Source organism: Dendrobates tinctorius, unplaced genomic scaffold (assembly GCF_039654945.1).
Source record: "Dendrobates tinctorius isolate UK_male_01 unplaced genomic scaffold, ASM3965494v1 ptg000083l, whole genome shotgun sequence".
Lineage (NCBI taxonomy): Eukaryota > Metazoa > Chordata > Amphibia > Anura > Dendrobatidae > Dendrobates > Dendrobates tinctorius.
This window is the reverse complement of record NW_027361751.1, coordinates 26,695,744-26,713,367: the sequence shown is the minus strand read 5'-3', so window position 1 is coordinate 26,713,367 and position 17,624 is coordinate 26,695,744.

Below are 17,624 nucleotides of genomic sequence, written 5' to 3'. Positions count from 1 at the left end.
TCTGCAGACACTTGTGGACACTGGACACTTTTGGATTGTGTGAGGCCCACTGATATCTGAGAGCTATGTCACAGGCTCGATGGCACAGCTGTGACAAAAGTGACTAGAGGATAAGTGAGATTTTGAATTTCTGCAGACACTTGTGGACACTGGACACTTTTGGATTGTGTGAGGCCCACTGATATCTGAGCGCTATGTCACAGGCTCGATGGCACAGCTGTGACAAAAGTGACGAGAGGATAAGGGAGATTTTGAATTTCTGCAGACACTTGTGGACACTGGACACTTTTGGATTGTGTGAGGCCCACTGATATCTGAGCGCTATGTCACAGGCTCGATGGCACAGCTGTGACAAAAGTGACTAGAGGATAAGTGAGATTTTGAATTTCTGCAGACACTTGTGGACACTGGACACTTTTGGATTGTGTGAGGCCCACTGATATCTGAGCGCTATGTCACAGGCTCGATGGCACAGCTGTGACAAAAGTGACTAGAGGATAAGTGAGATTTTGAATTTCTGCAGACACTTGTGGACACTGGACACTTTTGGATTGTGTGAGGCCCACTGATATCTGAGCGCTATGTCACAGGCTCGATGGCACAGCTGTGACAAAAGTAACGAGAGGATAAGGGAGATTTTGAATTTCTGCAGACACTTGTGGACACTGGACACTTTTGGATTGTGTGAGGCCCACTGATATCTGAGCGCTATGTCACAGGCTCGATGGCACAGCTGTGACAAAAGTGACTAGAGGATAAGGGAGATTTTGAATTTCTGCAGACACTTGTGGACACTGGACACTTTTGGATTGTGTGAGGCCCACTGATATCTGAGCGCTATGTCACAGGCTCGATGGCACAGCTGTGACAAAAGTGATGAGAGGATAAGGGAGATTGGATTGCTTTTAAAAAAGCAGTTTGCAGAGCAGTGGGTAAACAGCAATGCAGCGGTCAGGAAGCCTTAGAAGGCAGCCCAACAACCAACACCACTGATACACCACAATATAGCCTCCCCTTGCACTGCACACACAGTGACTGGTGTGTTGTACAGGCACAATCGCTAGCAGCAGAAGCAGTTTTTTTTTCTTCTTCCCTGCCTAACGCTCTCCCTACAGAATCAGCAGCAGCAACCTCTCCCTATGCTAAGATCGGCAGAAGTAAGATGGCGGTCGGCGTGCACGCCCTTTTATACCCCCTGTGACGCCCACCAAAGCAAGCCAATCACTTGCATGCCCTTCTGAAAGATGGTGGTGACCCGTGCCTATGTCATCACGTTGCCCACAGTGTCCGTGGATCCTGATTGGCTGAAAAAGAGCGCAAAACAAACTTTTGAAACGCGACTTTGTCGCGTAAGTCGCCGACCTCGTGGCCGACCTCATCCTAGGGTTGGGTTTCGTTTCATGAAACCCGACTTTGCCAAAAGTCGGCGACTTTTGAAATTTTTCAACCCGTTTCGCTCAACTCTAGTTAGGCGTCAGGTTTCTGCATCTGCTCTGCAGGAATCCAGACCCTTACATTCTGTGGTCTCTTGCTGTTTATCTACCGCAGAGGAGATTGCCTTGCAGAAAATCTCTCCAGGGGCTAAGTCTCTCTGTCCTGCTACTGAGCATGCTCATGAGACGATTTCCCATTGGAGATCGGGAGTTATGTGCTCAGGTCCTGCTCCAGATCTCATTGGTCCAAGTCGGGGATCTGGAAGCTTCCGGAAGGTCCCAGCTGCTATTAAAAGCGTGCATGGCCGTTCCGCCATGCGCTAGTTTAGTCTCTAGTTGCTACTGTGTGAATGATGATGGATGTATGATTCTGGTGAATGACTCATTTGAAACCCCTTCTCTCTGATATTACGTATGTGGACAGGGACTAAGCTTAGAGTCAGCACCAGCGCACCACTACTACATCATCCACAGTTGCTAGCATCCGACATTGCGCTTGCATACTAGCTTTGTCGTCTAGCGGCAGTGTCCTACGCCGCGCTGCAGTTGCAGCCCTCCTTGGCATCCACAGTTGCGACGTCGCACGCACTGTATGTCTAGACGGACGCAGTTCTGCTGTCTTTGGCTCTGCTCCTGTGACCGGATACCGTGTGTGCATATACTATGAGTACTTGTGACTCCAACAGGCTCAGCTTTATTGTATTTGTCTTTGTTGGCACCTCTGTGACTTAACAGAAATTGCTCTGCGCACCTGGGTGACGTTTAACCCACGTGCGCATTTCCGCCATATTGCTTGCCTGCCACCACTTAGCAGCAGTCATATCATCTACTGCATGGTGGACCCCAAGCGGCGAACACACTTTATTATTATTTTTATTTAGCGAGTTCCGCCATTCCTAACACTACCCCCCTCATACAGGGTATCATGCTGCCCCCCATCATACGGGGTATCATGCTGCCTCCTCCTCATACGGGGTATATCATGCTGCCCCCTCATACGGGTATCATGCTGCCCCCCCATATGGGGCATCATAATCATGCAACCAGGACTCACTATATAAATAAATTTAAAAAAAAATATATACTCACCTCTCCTCCTCGCTCCCACGCTGATTTCGGCGGCGGCTCTGCTCGGATGTCAGGAGCTGCGCTGCAGTCAGACCGGCACACAGCGGGGACGCGATGAAGTGACGTCATCACGCACCCGCTGTGTGTCAGAGGAAGAGGGTAATGATGGGAGACGGAGTGTCATGTGACACTCTCTCTTCCACTATTGCGGCGCTCACTGGGGGGCCGGGCTGACGCCGCAATAATGGCATATATATATACACTCACTGGCCACTTTATTAGGTACACCATGCTAGTAAGGGGTTGGACCCCCTTTTGCCTTCAGAACTGCCTCAATTCTTCGTGGCAGAGATTCAACAAGGTGCTGGAAGCATTCCTCAGAGATTTTGGACCATATTGACATGATGGCATCACACAGTTGGCGCAGATTTGTCGGCTGCACATCCCTGATGCGAATCTCCCGTTCCACCACATCCCAAAGATGCTCTATTGGATTGAGATCTGGTGACTGAGGAGGCCATTTGAGTACAGTAAACTCATTGTCATGTTCAAGAAACCAATCTGAGATGATTCGAGCTTTATGACATGGCGCATTATCCTGCTGAAAGTAGCCATCAGATGTTGGGTACATTGTGGTCATAAAGGGATGGACATGGTCAGCAACAATACTCAGGTAGGCTGTGGCGTTGCAACGATGCTCAATTGGTACCAAGGGGCCCAAAGAGTGCCCAGAAAAAATTCCCCACACCATGACACCACCACCACCAGCCTGAACCGTTGATACAAGGCAGGATGGATCCATGCTTTCATGTTGTTTACGCCAAATTCTGACCCTACCATCCGAATGTCGCAGCAGAAATCGAGACTCATCAGACCAGGCAACGTTTTTCCAATCTTCTACTGTCCAATTTCGATGAGCTTGTGCAAATTGTAGCCTCAGTTTCCTGTTCTTAGCTGAGAGGAGTGGTACCCAGTGTGGTCTTCTGCTGCTGTAGCCCATCTGCCTCAAAGTTCGACGCACTGTGCGTTCAGAGATGCTCTTCTGCCTACCTTGGTTGTAACGGGTGGCAATTTGAGTCACTGTTGCCTTTCTATCAGCTCGAACCAGTCTGCCCATTCTCCTCTGACCTCTGGCATCAACATGGCATTTCCGGCCACAGAACTGCCGCTCACTGGATTTTTTTTCTTTTTCGGACCATTCTCTGTAAACCCTAGAGATGGTTGTGCGTGAAAATCCCAGTAGATCAGCAGTTTCTGAAATTCTCAGACCAGCCCTTCTGGCACCAACAATCATGCCACGTTCAAAGGCACTCAAATCACCTTTCTTCCCCATACTGATGCTCGGTTTGAACTGCAGGAGATTGTCTTGACCATGTCTACATGCCTAAATGCACTGAGTTGCCGCCATGTGATTGGCTGATTAGAAATTAAGTCTTAACACACAGTTGGACAGGTGTACCTAATAAAGTGGCCAGTGAGTGTATATATATATATATATATATATATATATATATATATATATATATATATATATATATTATAGAGATTATTTTTGGCAACAGCGCGGCCTTATGCTGAGGTTCTCTGGTTAGGGGTCACTTAGAAGTTTCATCTCCCCTGAAGCAAAACCCTAGCTACTCGTCTGCCAGAAACGCATGAAGTAAGTGGGAGAAGTATTGTGTAGTTTGGTGCGGATCCTGCAGAAAACAAACACAGTATTTCTGCAAAGTGTGAACAAGGCCTACAAACACAAAAAAAAGACAAATGTTACACAGTGAAGCTACACAAAGATGAGAAAGTTTTTTAGGCTCCAACAGTGAATGAAAGAACATAAATTAAATCTATAGGTCCCATCTAGAGATGAGCAGGAAGCACAGATGACGTCACGCTACCCGAACTAATCTCAAGTGGCACCGGGGATGCTAGAAGGTTAGAGATTTACGGCCTCCCATCAAGCCGCCAGGTAGTACTGACTTGCACGCTGAATCAGAGATCCATGAATCGATCCGCTCATCTCTAGTCCTAACCGTCCTGGATACAGCGAACAGTCCTGGATTTGGGTCTACACCTGGCGGTCTCGGGCATCTGCTGAATTTCCCTTTCTACCACAGCCCCTTTGACAACTCCTTCTGCCAGGGTGGAAAGAAATGGTAAACGGGTGTGGATTGGGATGTGGCACCGCATGATCTGTCCCACTGTTTGTTCTTCAAAGTTGGGAGGTAGGCCCTAACCTAATGGATATTGATTGAAGTATCAAGCCGTAACCACACATTAAACAATGTTAAGTGATAGATAATGCATTTCTATATTCATATATTTGTAGGCATGAGAATCAATACAGGACTCCAATTATACACCACAGGTAGCTATCCAGCAGCGATGGTCGACGCGGAGGCAGCATGGACATTAGGCTCGGTACAATTGTTCTATTACGTGCAGCAATATGTTCTTACACTGAGGAATTAACCAGACTGTGACATTAACAAGGCTGATTGGGGATAACAGTCATGTAATGCTTCGTTCATCTCACGTAGCTGGAATGTGCAGCCACGATCTCCAAGTGCCTATTCATAATTACTGTCATATGCAATCAACCATTGTTGCTATGAGTGCCTCTTCCAGGCTCTCCCCCAGCCATATGTAGATCTTCTGAACTGAAAAGTATGCCAATACATCCAGCCTCGCGTCCTAATCTCACTTTGACCGACTATGTGCAAAACTTTACTGTCCTAATTTTTTTAACTTGTTGTCATGGTTACTCTTAGCCAGCAAGATTGATGGGGGAGTAAAGAACTGGATGCAATAATCTACAGCGTACTTCTAGAAAGCGTATGGAATAAAATAAACAGTACAACTAACGAAACGCTATTATTCCTTCTGTTACATTGCTCTTCACCTGCTCTGGGCCCATACTGTAACTTTGCATTTCTAAGGGGGTATGTAGCGCCTCACAGAGGCACCATGTAACAACACATGGAGTCCATAATACAATGTATGTGGTATTGAAAATGTCACAGCTTTTCCATGCAGAGCTGTGGTCAGAAAATCCACACCAGAATATGTAGTGCCGTACTGAATTTTTCAACACGAAAATTGACCATTCATCTTACATCAGATTCTGTTGCAGATTTGAAGCCACCACAGACATCAAGCTACCGTCAGCCACATTCGGTGATGTCAGTGTATTGTGTATTGGGGACTCCGACTCTTCCCCGACAGATGATGGGGGAGATAAGGATCCGACATGTCCAATTTTTTTTGGACTGCCAATCCTTTTGTTCTCCCTGAGATAAGCCACTCGGGGATCTATAATGCCACCAGCTATTATGTATGGTGCCCCTTACACTATCGCTTTTCAATGTACAGCAGAGAAATCAGAAGGGAAATTTGCCACAAATCCACAGCCAAATTTGTTGGCCTTGTAAATTTTGCTAAATACATTCGATTTGTGGTGAAGTCCACAGGTGGATTTTTCTACCCTGTGAATCCACCCTTAGGGAATTTGTGTACCCTAACACCTGTGGTGTCCCTGAGCAGTTGAGTACACCTTCTCATCTACTTAATTTCCATCTATTGCTGCCTTTTTCCTTTTTTCCCTTGACTGATCGTTCTGTCTGTACAGGAGCTAGAAAAGGGCAGCGATAGATGGAAAACAAATGGAGGGAAGGTGCACTGAACTGCTTGGCAACGTCTAGGGTGCACCAAGTGCCTGTGCTAGATTTGAATTGTCATTTTGTGTTGACATTCTCCTTTAAGGTTGGACTCACACATTTCATACTTGTTGCTCTTACACTTTGATGTCAGTTGAAAGATGCTTTGGCCAATTTTTCGGACAACGGCCTTCTCAGCCAATTCTCCGACACACATGAGAGCTCATTTGGCCGAACGCCCTTGTGTTGTCTATGAAAAAAACATCGACTTACACACTCGGCAGCTTATCTCAGAGAGAACAATTGAATCAGCAGTCCAAAATCAGAAATACACAATAGACATCTCTCTCGACCATCAGTCTGCCAACGTCCTCATCCACATTAGACCATCGGCCAAACCAGTCAATATCAACGGGTGTATGGGGGCCTTTTCACTTTTCTCAGAGTTTACTTTTCATTAGCTATTTAATTAACAGGTGATGGAAAATGCAATTGGAATTCTGTAATAAAGACACCTTTCCCTGAAAAATGAAAGGGTTGTCCATATGAAAAAGGTTGACTCATATAAAACTATAACAGAAGTGATACTCTCACAGATCCAGGCAGCCCCTGTTCAGATGCGTTCTGGTCCTATCCCGACAAATGAGAAATGGTAGTGGATAAAAGCCTTGAGGAAAAAGACCCTCAAGAGTCACTTTTCAAAGCTACAGATAATGTAAAACCATACTGCATATTAAAAGAGAAAAGCCTATTAAAGATATGACTGAGTGATATGGGTTTTACCCTAGTGTTAACTGCCACTGATATGGTTTCCACCCTATTGCCAAGTTCTAGTAATGCTATGATGACATTGCAATATTATCAGCAGCTGTTAACAGCCATGGAGCCATATGCGGGAGTCCTGAGCCACTAGAAAGGGTGCACTGATATAGGGCATTGTAGAAATCTACGATAAGCTCTCACAATGAAATGAATGGTGGAATATTTTTGTTGTTCATGCATCGCTCTGTGATGCTGAAGCAGGTGACATACTCTAGGGCTTATCCCATATTTCCAAACCAGCAGCTAAGCTAAGATTCAGACAGATGGTAAAGGGTCATGAGAGCTACGGCAGTCATATATGCCAACCTACTTCATTAGTGCATATGGTCTTCCGCCAAACTCAGCCAGTATTCCGCTGCTGTTACTAAAGCAGTATAATAATGTTATCTGCTCAGCACAGCAGGCGGTATTGATATGGGATTTAATACACATGCCAACTGTAGGCATGAATATACATATACGATACATGCCAATACACACTGGATTGTCAAATTTGTGCCAAAACCATCATGGTAACATACAACGAGTAACATTAATTAAGTGCATTCATTACAAATGTATGTACATGCGTGTTATAGTCAGAGCTGAGGGCAACAGGTTCAAATTCTAATGTAACCCAAGGTCTTACCACCCCAATAGTCATGTATTTATAGAATCCCGAAATTAGAAGATCTTCCTGAATGTTTTCTCAGGGCTATTACTTTTAAAAGAACCAAAAAAAAATTAAAAAGAGTTTCATTACTTAGTCAAGGTGATATAATATACAAAGGCTATGTTTACACGTTGCTTTTTTTTGCTGCATTTTCTTCTGCAGTTTAAACCTGATCTCTGGGCAGTAAAAAAAGGTGCAGCCAATACGCAGGTTTTGCTGCATTTTTTTACTGCCTTTCTTGCTGCGTTTTTGCACTTACTCATTGCTTTCCATGGGTGAATAAATGTTACAAGAATTAACATGCTTCAGATTTCAAAAACCAAGGCAGTATTCCAATTCAGTCTGGAAAAAAAATAAGTTTGGGCATGAGATTTCTGAACTCACAGAGCTTTTGCTGATACTGCAAAAAGCAGCTTTAAATTTGTATTTAAAAAATGTAGAAAAAAAAACTTTGCAAACACGCAATGTGTGAACAAAGCCTAACAGTGATGTAGGATAGGCCTCACAGGGGTGGACATACCATTGTTGCAACCTGTAAATTTGCACAAAGGGTCAAGAAGTCACATCCATCTCCAAAGCAGCCCATGAAGGGGTGCATTATAATGAACTATTGAATTTTAAAGGGCCCACATACTGTTCTAGTAAAGTTCACATGGCTTCTTCTTGTGTCTGACATCACCCGGGCTCTTATTTGCCCTTACAGATTGGCCAATATCTCGGTAGAGTAGAAGAAAGTCAGATTATTGGACTTTACCATTAAAGTTTTTTTCCTGTCTCTCCCAAACAAACAAGCAACAACTCGGGCTTCTGTGGTTGTCACGATCCCACTGCTGCCACCAATATGTCACAGACCCACCGCTGACACCGGTATGTCACGGACGGAGGGATGTGACGCACTGCTGACACATGGCTATAACAGGCACAGGGGGGCTTATCTTAGTTATCCCACCGCTAGCACCATGTGATAAAAAACAGCAAGCTGGTCTTGCCCTAATAATTTATCGCAGGGGTTATTTTGGATGCCCCACCACTGCTTACAATCTTCCACAAACTGCGGGGATTTATGTTTATCGCACTTTCTCAGTTCCCCTTTGGAACTCGCAGCTCTCTGATGCCTCCCTTATCTTCAGGTCAGTCAGGGAACTACACCTAGGATAATTAGCCGCTGGACGGGCTGCTTGTTGTGCACGGGTGATTAGACCACTGCAGTGAGGGAATTATCAATGCTTTGGCAGCAGCCACCCAATCAGCTTATAAAACCCCTCTGTCACTGCCAGCTAGCCCAACCAACCAAAGCACACCATGTTGCCACCAGCTCCAGATTTCTCTGCTTACGTTATAGACTTAATAGAGGGGTTCGAAGCCAACCCAATCAGTAGCGTAATTATCTTAAAGGCACGTGTTCATTTTTAGAGCATGAAGACAGACTAATAAGTTTTAGAATTTATTCCCAAAAAAGGCAGGCAGTGATACACTGGTAAAAATGTTACAAAGTTGAGACATTAGATATGTACAATGCAAATATAAAATAAAAGGGATTAACATAGATCAACACTTACAGTTGCTTAGATGGTCTGTAGGCTAGCCATGTGGGGAGGAAGCAGGGCCACATGTTGCCCTGCATCTAGGGTCCTTTAGGCATGAAAACCTCCAGCTCGACTGACTAATTTCAGGGGGGGATTACCTTATTGATTTGGGTTTGTGACATCATAAAAGGGGCCATCTGGGGTCGGTCCTCCCCCCTTCTCTAAGTTACACTTCTGACTACAAAACTTAATGACTATATCTCGCAGAGGGTACCTCATATAAACACGTACATGGTATCATTCTTTTTAGTTTGTTGAATGCAATAATTCAAAACCAAACATGCAGTAATTATGACACACCATTTAGGATGAACCTATTTGTCAGTTTCCTGGGGTGCTAGACCCTTGAAAATTATGGGCCAGAATGCTGGTTTCGTGCATTTTGCAGAAATGTAATTTTCATGTTTTTATCATAAAAGCGCCACGTTTTATGACCGAATGATTAGATCTCACTTATTTTGTATGAGGGTAGCTGAGCACATGGTTCAGAGACAAAGAGACCCCCCACAGTTAGGCAGGAAGGAGCTCACACTAGGGATTCAGGTTAGACTGGTTTTGTGTGAGCCGAGGGGGTGGGAGAGGAAGGGGGTTTGCAGCTGCGTGACAGGCAGGGTCGCATCTGCAGTGTAACAATGGGAGATTCTGGAATGTTCCAGCAAAGCCATAACTTATCATTACAGTGGTTTCATACAATTTTCCTACAATATACTCTTTCAATGGGGAGAGGCCAATGCCAGACATTCCAGAACAAAAGAATAGGGTGTTGGCTTTTGAATCATTAAAGAAACTCTTTAGTCAAGAGGACATAAATCAATTAAGGACACTATCATTACAGTGTGCATAATATGGAGGAAGAGAATAAGATGTAGCCGTTCTGACAGAAATTTAGAAACTATGGCACATGAAGCGATATTACCTGATCACGTGGGAAAATAGAACTGGCCAATAATGGGAGCAAGATGTCCTTATACTCCCCATCGTTTCATTACTTAGTCACAATGATCTAATATATGAACAGATAATGGTTGTGTGATGTAAGGTATGCTTCCTGTGGCCAGTTCACATCTAAAACTGATTTTTGTACTCCTCTTCCTCTTTTCCATCATCAATTAACTATATCTGAATGTGTGGCCAGGCAATAACAATAGAAGCTTAGTCAACCTAAAGGGCTTGTCCAAATTTGGCACAAAAGTCTGTCTGTAGTCACTCATACCTTTTCAAAACATACTTGTCTATCCTCCTTGTTGGCCATGAACAAGGTCCACTGGCTGAAACGTTGGCATACTTGCACAGACCTGGTAATATGAAATAAATATGTTTTCTCCTGCAATTGGAAGTGTCATGGTATTTTCTTCACCTTTATTAGATTTAATTTACCATTGAGCACCCGTCTATATTCACCCTTGAGTGCCTACCATATTTACCTTGTGTATGTGACTACAGACTTGTGCATCCTCACATTCCATACTTGCGGTGACATAACTACCATCCAGTCTCGCACTGGAGAATCCTGGCAGTGTGCAGTACACATATCGTCTCATAAAAGTGACTGCAGACTTCCATGAAAAATCTGGAGAACCATTTTAAAGGGAACCCAATCAGCAGGATTGTACACATTTACCTAGACACAGTGTCAGGTTGGCGCCGTTATACTGTTTTGAGTTAATGATATGCTCGTGCTCCTGGGCGGCCTGTGGGGGGTCTTCATGTGGTGCTCTGATTAGGTATTCATAAGCATGGCTTCTGACAGGTCGCTGATCCGTCACTGACCTGCCCCCTATTTTATATAATGAATATTATATTTTTTTTTTTTTAAATCCCCATCTGCAGGCAGGCGCCAGCATTACAGCATTATTGCATCTATAATATGTATTTAATTTTAAAAAAATCGGTCTGAAAATGGCGCCGGCCGAGCTTGCGCAGTAGCAGCTATCGGCGATTTACAGTAAAGGAATCATCTCACCCAATTTCCTCATTTCCTCTTGGAGCTCAATACCAGGATACTCCAGTATTTCAGGGTATCCCCATTTCATAACCAGGGCAGTGGGACGCCCTCCCAGGGCTGTGGGGTACTCAGTACCGGGCCGGTATCAGCGGGATGTGTCACAGCAGCGGGGACCCGGTCTGTGGCCCTGGGCGCCCAAGTAATGGGGGAATGTAATGGTTTGGATGAATAGTTCATGACGCCACCTGTGGTGCTCAGCAAGGGAGATGTTAGGCCAACGCTGCATGCAGATCCTCTGGGACTGATGGTATGGTGCAGCAAAGATGTAAAAGCTCCCCCCAGGCGAAGATGTAGTCCCAGGGCAGTGTAGCAGTGTAGATGTGGTTGGCACGGGGATGTAGCAGTGCCGGAAGGGTAGGAAGCAGACAAAGACACAGCGGGGTGCAATTTCTGTACCTTTACTTGATAAATGCAGTCAAGGGTCCTGATTACAGATGGTACCGGAGCAGGCTAGCCTGGACGCAACTCAGGGATTCTCTCTCAGCAGATGGGCTGTGCAGTCTCCTTCCTAGCGCTTATTTGAGTGAAGTACTCCTAGTACTGAGTTACACTGAAGTTCCTCTCAATTCTCTTCTATTCTCACTCCTCGTATGGCAGGCAGCTGTAGCCGCTATTCCTCTCTTGGATCACTCCGTGCTGTTGTGGCTCCGAGTCTTAGATGGGGGTAGTGCATTTACAGCCTCCTACTCCTCTGGTGTCTGTTGCAGGACCGTTAGTATCCGTACAACCGTGGAGACTAGGCTCCAGTTCATGCGCTCTCACTGTGAGGGAGCTCTCTTTCCTCAGCTCAACCTCCAGCTTCTCTCCACACATCTGCACACGTGGACCTCCTCACACTAACTGACCACTCCTTCCTCTTGGCCCTCAGAGCGCACTCCTCCCCTTAATTCCAGTTCCGAGTCCCCCCTGCTGGCCTGGAGTGGAACTGTGTTGCATGTATAGGTTAACTGCGAGAGAGACCCTTCATTGCCTCCAAGCCTGGCATTACCCTCCCTGGAGGAAGGCAAAGCCACTGTGGCGGCCATACTCCTGGGGGCGCCACAGCAGCATCTGGCCAAATAAATGCACTATTATAGGATACACTTTATTAATCCCGAGGGAAATTATGGTATTACAGAGCTCTGTAATTATGCTCTGTAAGACTGGTTTCACACTTGCGTTTTTTTGCGCTGTTTTTTAGCGCAAAAAAACACATGCGTTTTTTTCCCTATACTTTAACATGGGTGCGCATAGTTGCGCATACACATGCGTTTGTATGTGCATGCGTTTTTTTGTAGCGTGTGCTCGGCGCACAAGATGCATCCTGTTGCATTTTTTGTGCGTCCGACTTGCCCCCCAAAAACGCATGCGCACGCAATGCGGTTTTTTTTACAGCAAAACACCCACTATAGTCTATGGGTGCACATACACATGCGTTTTTTGCGCATACATGCGCATTACAATGCGCACGTATGCGCAAAAAAAGCATGCTTTTTTTAAAAAAAGTACCAAAACCCGCAAAAAAACACACAAAAATGCATGATGCGTTTTTTCATGCGTTTGTGTGTGCAAAAAATGCGCAGCAAAAAAACGCAAGTGTGAAAGTAGCCTAAGAGCTGTTATAGCCCAGAAGACCCTAGATGCACTCACCCTTACAAGGACAGTCCACAAATGACCCAAAGGAAATCTTGCCCTATATACCCCTACTGGCTTCCCAAGGTGTTTCCTCCTGTGTGGTTTTATCAAGGGAGCATGCTAGGACCATATTGCTTTGGGAGGCTGGGTCTGTCTTAGTCACCCCAAATTAAGGTATAGGGAAAGGCTTGTTTGATACATAGCTGAGTTGTTATTAGATTACTTTTTAAAAACTTCAATAAACCAAGCTATCTACAGTATATTGAGAATCAATTTATTTGATATCTATGGCGCCCTTATAAATAATGGGCGGATATTAAAAAGTGTTCAATGAAAAGCTTTATTATGACTTGTGTTACATTTATATTTTCTGCCTCAGGTAAGAATAAGTAGTTAAAAAATGAAAAGGATAATCTTACTAATGTAACCTTCTTTAAAATAAAACTGTGGAGAACCGTGTCTGACCACTTATTTCTATAAAGGATGTGACGGAAATAGTCTATGACATCTTGCTGTCATCACATCCGTCATCTGCAGATGGGGCTCCTCATATACCACTTGCACAGGGGGCATATGTCACTGTTCACACCTGCTCTCAAAATGATTTTGTGTTATATAATTAAACTGAAGCTTGTATGATTAAAGAACTTATGACTTCTTAGGCTGCAAGTCCACGATTTATATTATATACTTCACCAATTTTGTACTGGAATTCAGTGGAAGCTGCTGAACCTCTTCATGTCTCTGCTTTCTTCAGGAAGAATTTTTGATAAAGATAATCATGACACCCTCCAACACGTGGATTACAGAAGCAGCATCCCCTAAAACCATTCTGTGACTCACAGAGATGTACATAGAGGCAGACATACTGTAAAAAAGGTCTTTACATGACCCCCTAGTGCTGTCTATATACCATGCGCATGACGCCTAAATGTACAGTATGCATTTAGAGGTTACTAGATGAAGTAAGTAGAAAACATTCATTAATCATGCTAAAGCAATTTTCCAGAATTTTACATTGAAAGCCTAGTTTTAGGACTACAACATTTCCAATGTATTAAAACCGGGTTGTGAAACCAAACTTACATGCATAGGAAGCAAATGTCAAAAGGATTTTTACTTAAACCCCTCCTTTAGCTTAAAAAGGACCTTTCATCATTTTTTTATGATGCACGATGTAATAGCGGCTTCAGAGGGGAATAAAACTTATATGTCTTTTTTTATATTGCTTCTCATTTGTGGATATATTGATATATTTGCAATTAAAGAAAAAATGCAATAGATAAGACAAGTGACGCGTAGCAGAATTGTCATTATGGGAGAGGGATAGACATAAATATTGGAACAGTTCATAGATAAGGAGTCTGGATATTTTATTGTCCTCTGATTGGGATCTGGTTCTGTGTTGTGATGCCCCTACAAAGTCTTAAGGGGGCTTTACACATAGCGATATCGCTAGCAATATCGCTAAAGCATCACCGATTTCGTGACGCAGCAGCGATATTGCTAGCGATATCGCTATGTGTGATACTTACCTCCAACCGGCTCCCCCGCTGGCTATCGCTGATCGCGCGAGATCGTCCAGGTTCATTTCTCGTCGGCTGCTTCCTGCTGGCGCCGAAGAGCGACGCGTGGACGCGGGCAGGAGGACGTCATCATCGCCGCGCCTGAAAGGTAAGTAAGGACCGCTGCTGCGTCGCTACATCGGTGGTGAGATCTGCCGGTTTGGCAGCTCACTAGTGACCATTTAGCGATGCAACAGCGATCCTGACCGGGTCGTATCGTTGTCGGGATCGCTGGTGCATCACTAAATGTAAAGGGGCCTTTAGGAGCAAATTGCTTAATTGATGTAAAAAGAACCAGCTCCCAATCAGAGGACAATAAAACATCCAGACTTCTTATGTATGAACTGTTCCAATATTTATCTCTATCCCTCTCCCATGACAATTCTGCTTCACGTCACTTGTCTTATCTATTGCATTATTTCTGTGCTGTGTTGTGCATAAATATGTGATTCTTCAGATTTTGTATTAGTCTATGCCTGATGAAGAGACCTGAGTAGTCTCGAAAGCTTGTAATTTGTTACCATCTTTTCAGTTAGCCATTAATAGGTATCAACCACTGAGGACTCTCAATTCTGAATATTTTTCTATCTACTGGCTAACACGGTACAAAGATATTCATCTTTCCTGAATCACATGCAAGGGAGAAATACCACCACACCATAACCAGACCACATATCACCACCACATAGTGACCGAACAATAACAAATACGATGATGGGGCTGATTAGCATATTTTAAGCATTTTTGGCCATCTTTTTTACAGGTCTTTTCATACTTTTTTATAAATTCATTAAACAATTAAGAAAACTCTTTTTTTAACGCAAAAACGATGACAAAACAATCAAATACACAACCGGGTAGCTTTGAGACATCTTTTTCTAGCCTTTTCCTTTGGGTTCAATTTCACTGCGCAACAACTTTCAGAGAAGTTCTTGTCCACTGAGAAAATGTTATTGTATCTTATAGATTTTGATATGCTGAACACAAATATGTGCTTCAAAAGTCTGTATCACATAAGGTTTTTAACGCCTTCATGACCAGATCTTTTTTCGATTTTTTGTTTTCATTTTACGCTCCCTTTCTTTCCAAAGCCATAACTTTTTTACTTTTCCATAAATATGGCCATTTGAGGGCTTGTTTTTTGTGGGACAAGATGTACTTTTGAACGACACCATTGGTTTTACCATGTCATGTACTCAAAACGGGAAAAAAATTCCAAGTGCGGTGACATTGCAAAATAAATGCAATCCAACACTTGTTTTTGTTTAGCTTTTTTGCTAGGTTCACTAAATGCTAAAACTGACCTGCCATTATGATTCTCCAGGTCATTATGAGTTCATAGACACCAAACATGTCTAGGTTCTCTTTTATCTAAGTGGTGAAAAAAATTCCAAAGTTTGCTAAAAAAATGCGCAATTTTCCAAGACTCGTAGCTTCTCTATTTTTCCTGATCTAGGGTTGGATGCAGGCTTATTCTTTACGTGCCGACCTGACATTTTTAATGATACCACTATTGTGTAGACACATTCTTTTGATTGCCCGTTATTGCATTTTAATGCAATGTCGTGGTGACAAAAAAAAAATAATGCTGGAGTTTTGATTTTTTTATCGCTACGTCATTTAGCGATCAAGGGTAATTTTTTTTTATTGATCGTGCAATACTGAATGCGGCGATACCAAATATGTGTAGGTTTGTTTTTTTTTATTGTTTTATTTTGATTGGGGCGAAATGGGGATGATTTGAACTTTTATGTTTTTTTGTTCTTTTTTATATTTTTAAACATTTTTTTTTACTTTTGGCATGCTTCAATAGCCTCCATAGGAGGCTAGAAACTGCAATAGCGTGATCTCCTCTGCTACATAGAGGTGATGTCAGATCACCTCTATGCAGCAGAATTAAATTACAGGCTTGCTATGAGCACCATCCACAGGGTGGCGCTCATAGCAATCTGCCATCAACAACCATAGAGGTATCGAGGAGACTTCTGGTGGTGATGGTAACACAGCGATGACCCCCGATCACGTGACGTGGGTCGTCGCTGCGTGTATTTCCGGACCGGCATCCAGAGGTGCATTTAAATGCCCGCTGTTGCAATTCCACTCGCGCCTATTGCGGGCACATGTCAGCTGTTAAAAACAGCTGACATGTCGCGGCTTTGAGGTGGGCTCACCGCCGGAGACCACCTCAAAGCGAGGGATACTGCCAGCTGACGTACTATTCTGTCAGCTGGCAGTAAGGGGTTAATAACAGTTTATAGTCTACATTATGATGTCCGAGACACTACATTCTTGTGCATCAAGGTCAGTATCAAAAGCAATTGTTCAAAAGTGTTTTGCAGACGACTTTCTTTTATAATCCGTGTTAGATGTTTCTCAAATAAGATTCCAGCAATAGTCAGCCAGCATTGACATACTCCACTTTCCCTGGTACCTTTTCTCCATCAGCGCAATGTCTTGGTGAAATCTTTCACCGTGTTCATCGCTAACAGCACCAAAATTGGCTGGAAAAAAGTCCAAGTGAGAATGTAGAAAATGCATTTTTAATGACATATTGCATTTCATTAAATGATATGCTGTGAGCATGTTATCCATGAGTTGTTCAAAGTTCGGTGCCCTGCTGTTGCCAAGGAAGTTGAAGGTCACTTCTTTAAAGGCTCTCCATGCCACTTGTTCAACACCTTGCAAAAGACCATCAAAACTACTGTCATTCATTATATCTCTGATCTGTGGGCCAATAAAAATAACTTCTTTAATCTTTGCATCACTTATTCTTGGAAGTTTCTGTCGCAAGTAAGAAAAGGCTTCTGATTCTTTGTTCATTGGTTTGACAAAATTCTTCATAAGCCCAAGTTTAATATGCAAAGGAGGGAGAAATATCTTTGCTGGATCAACGAGAAAATTATGTTTAACATTCTTTTGTCCAGCAACCAGGTTTTCACAGAGTGTCCAGTCCTTTCTGAAAGAGTGCATTTCTCATGCACCACTGTCCCACTCACAAATAAAACAACAATACTTGGTATATCCAAGCTGCAGTCCAAGAAGAAGTGCAACAAGTTTTAGATCACCACATATGTTCCAGTTATAATTTCTATAATTAATGTGGATCAACAGTAATTCCATATTCTCATACATTTCTTTCATGTGTACGGCATGTCCAATAGTTATAGAAGGATAGATATTTATGTTGTGTTAAAACAGCCTTCAGACTTAAAACTAACGAGACAATGAA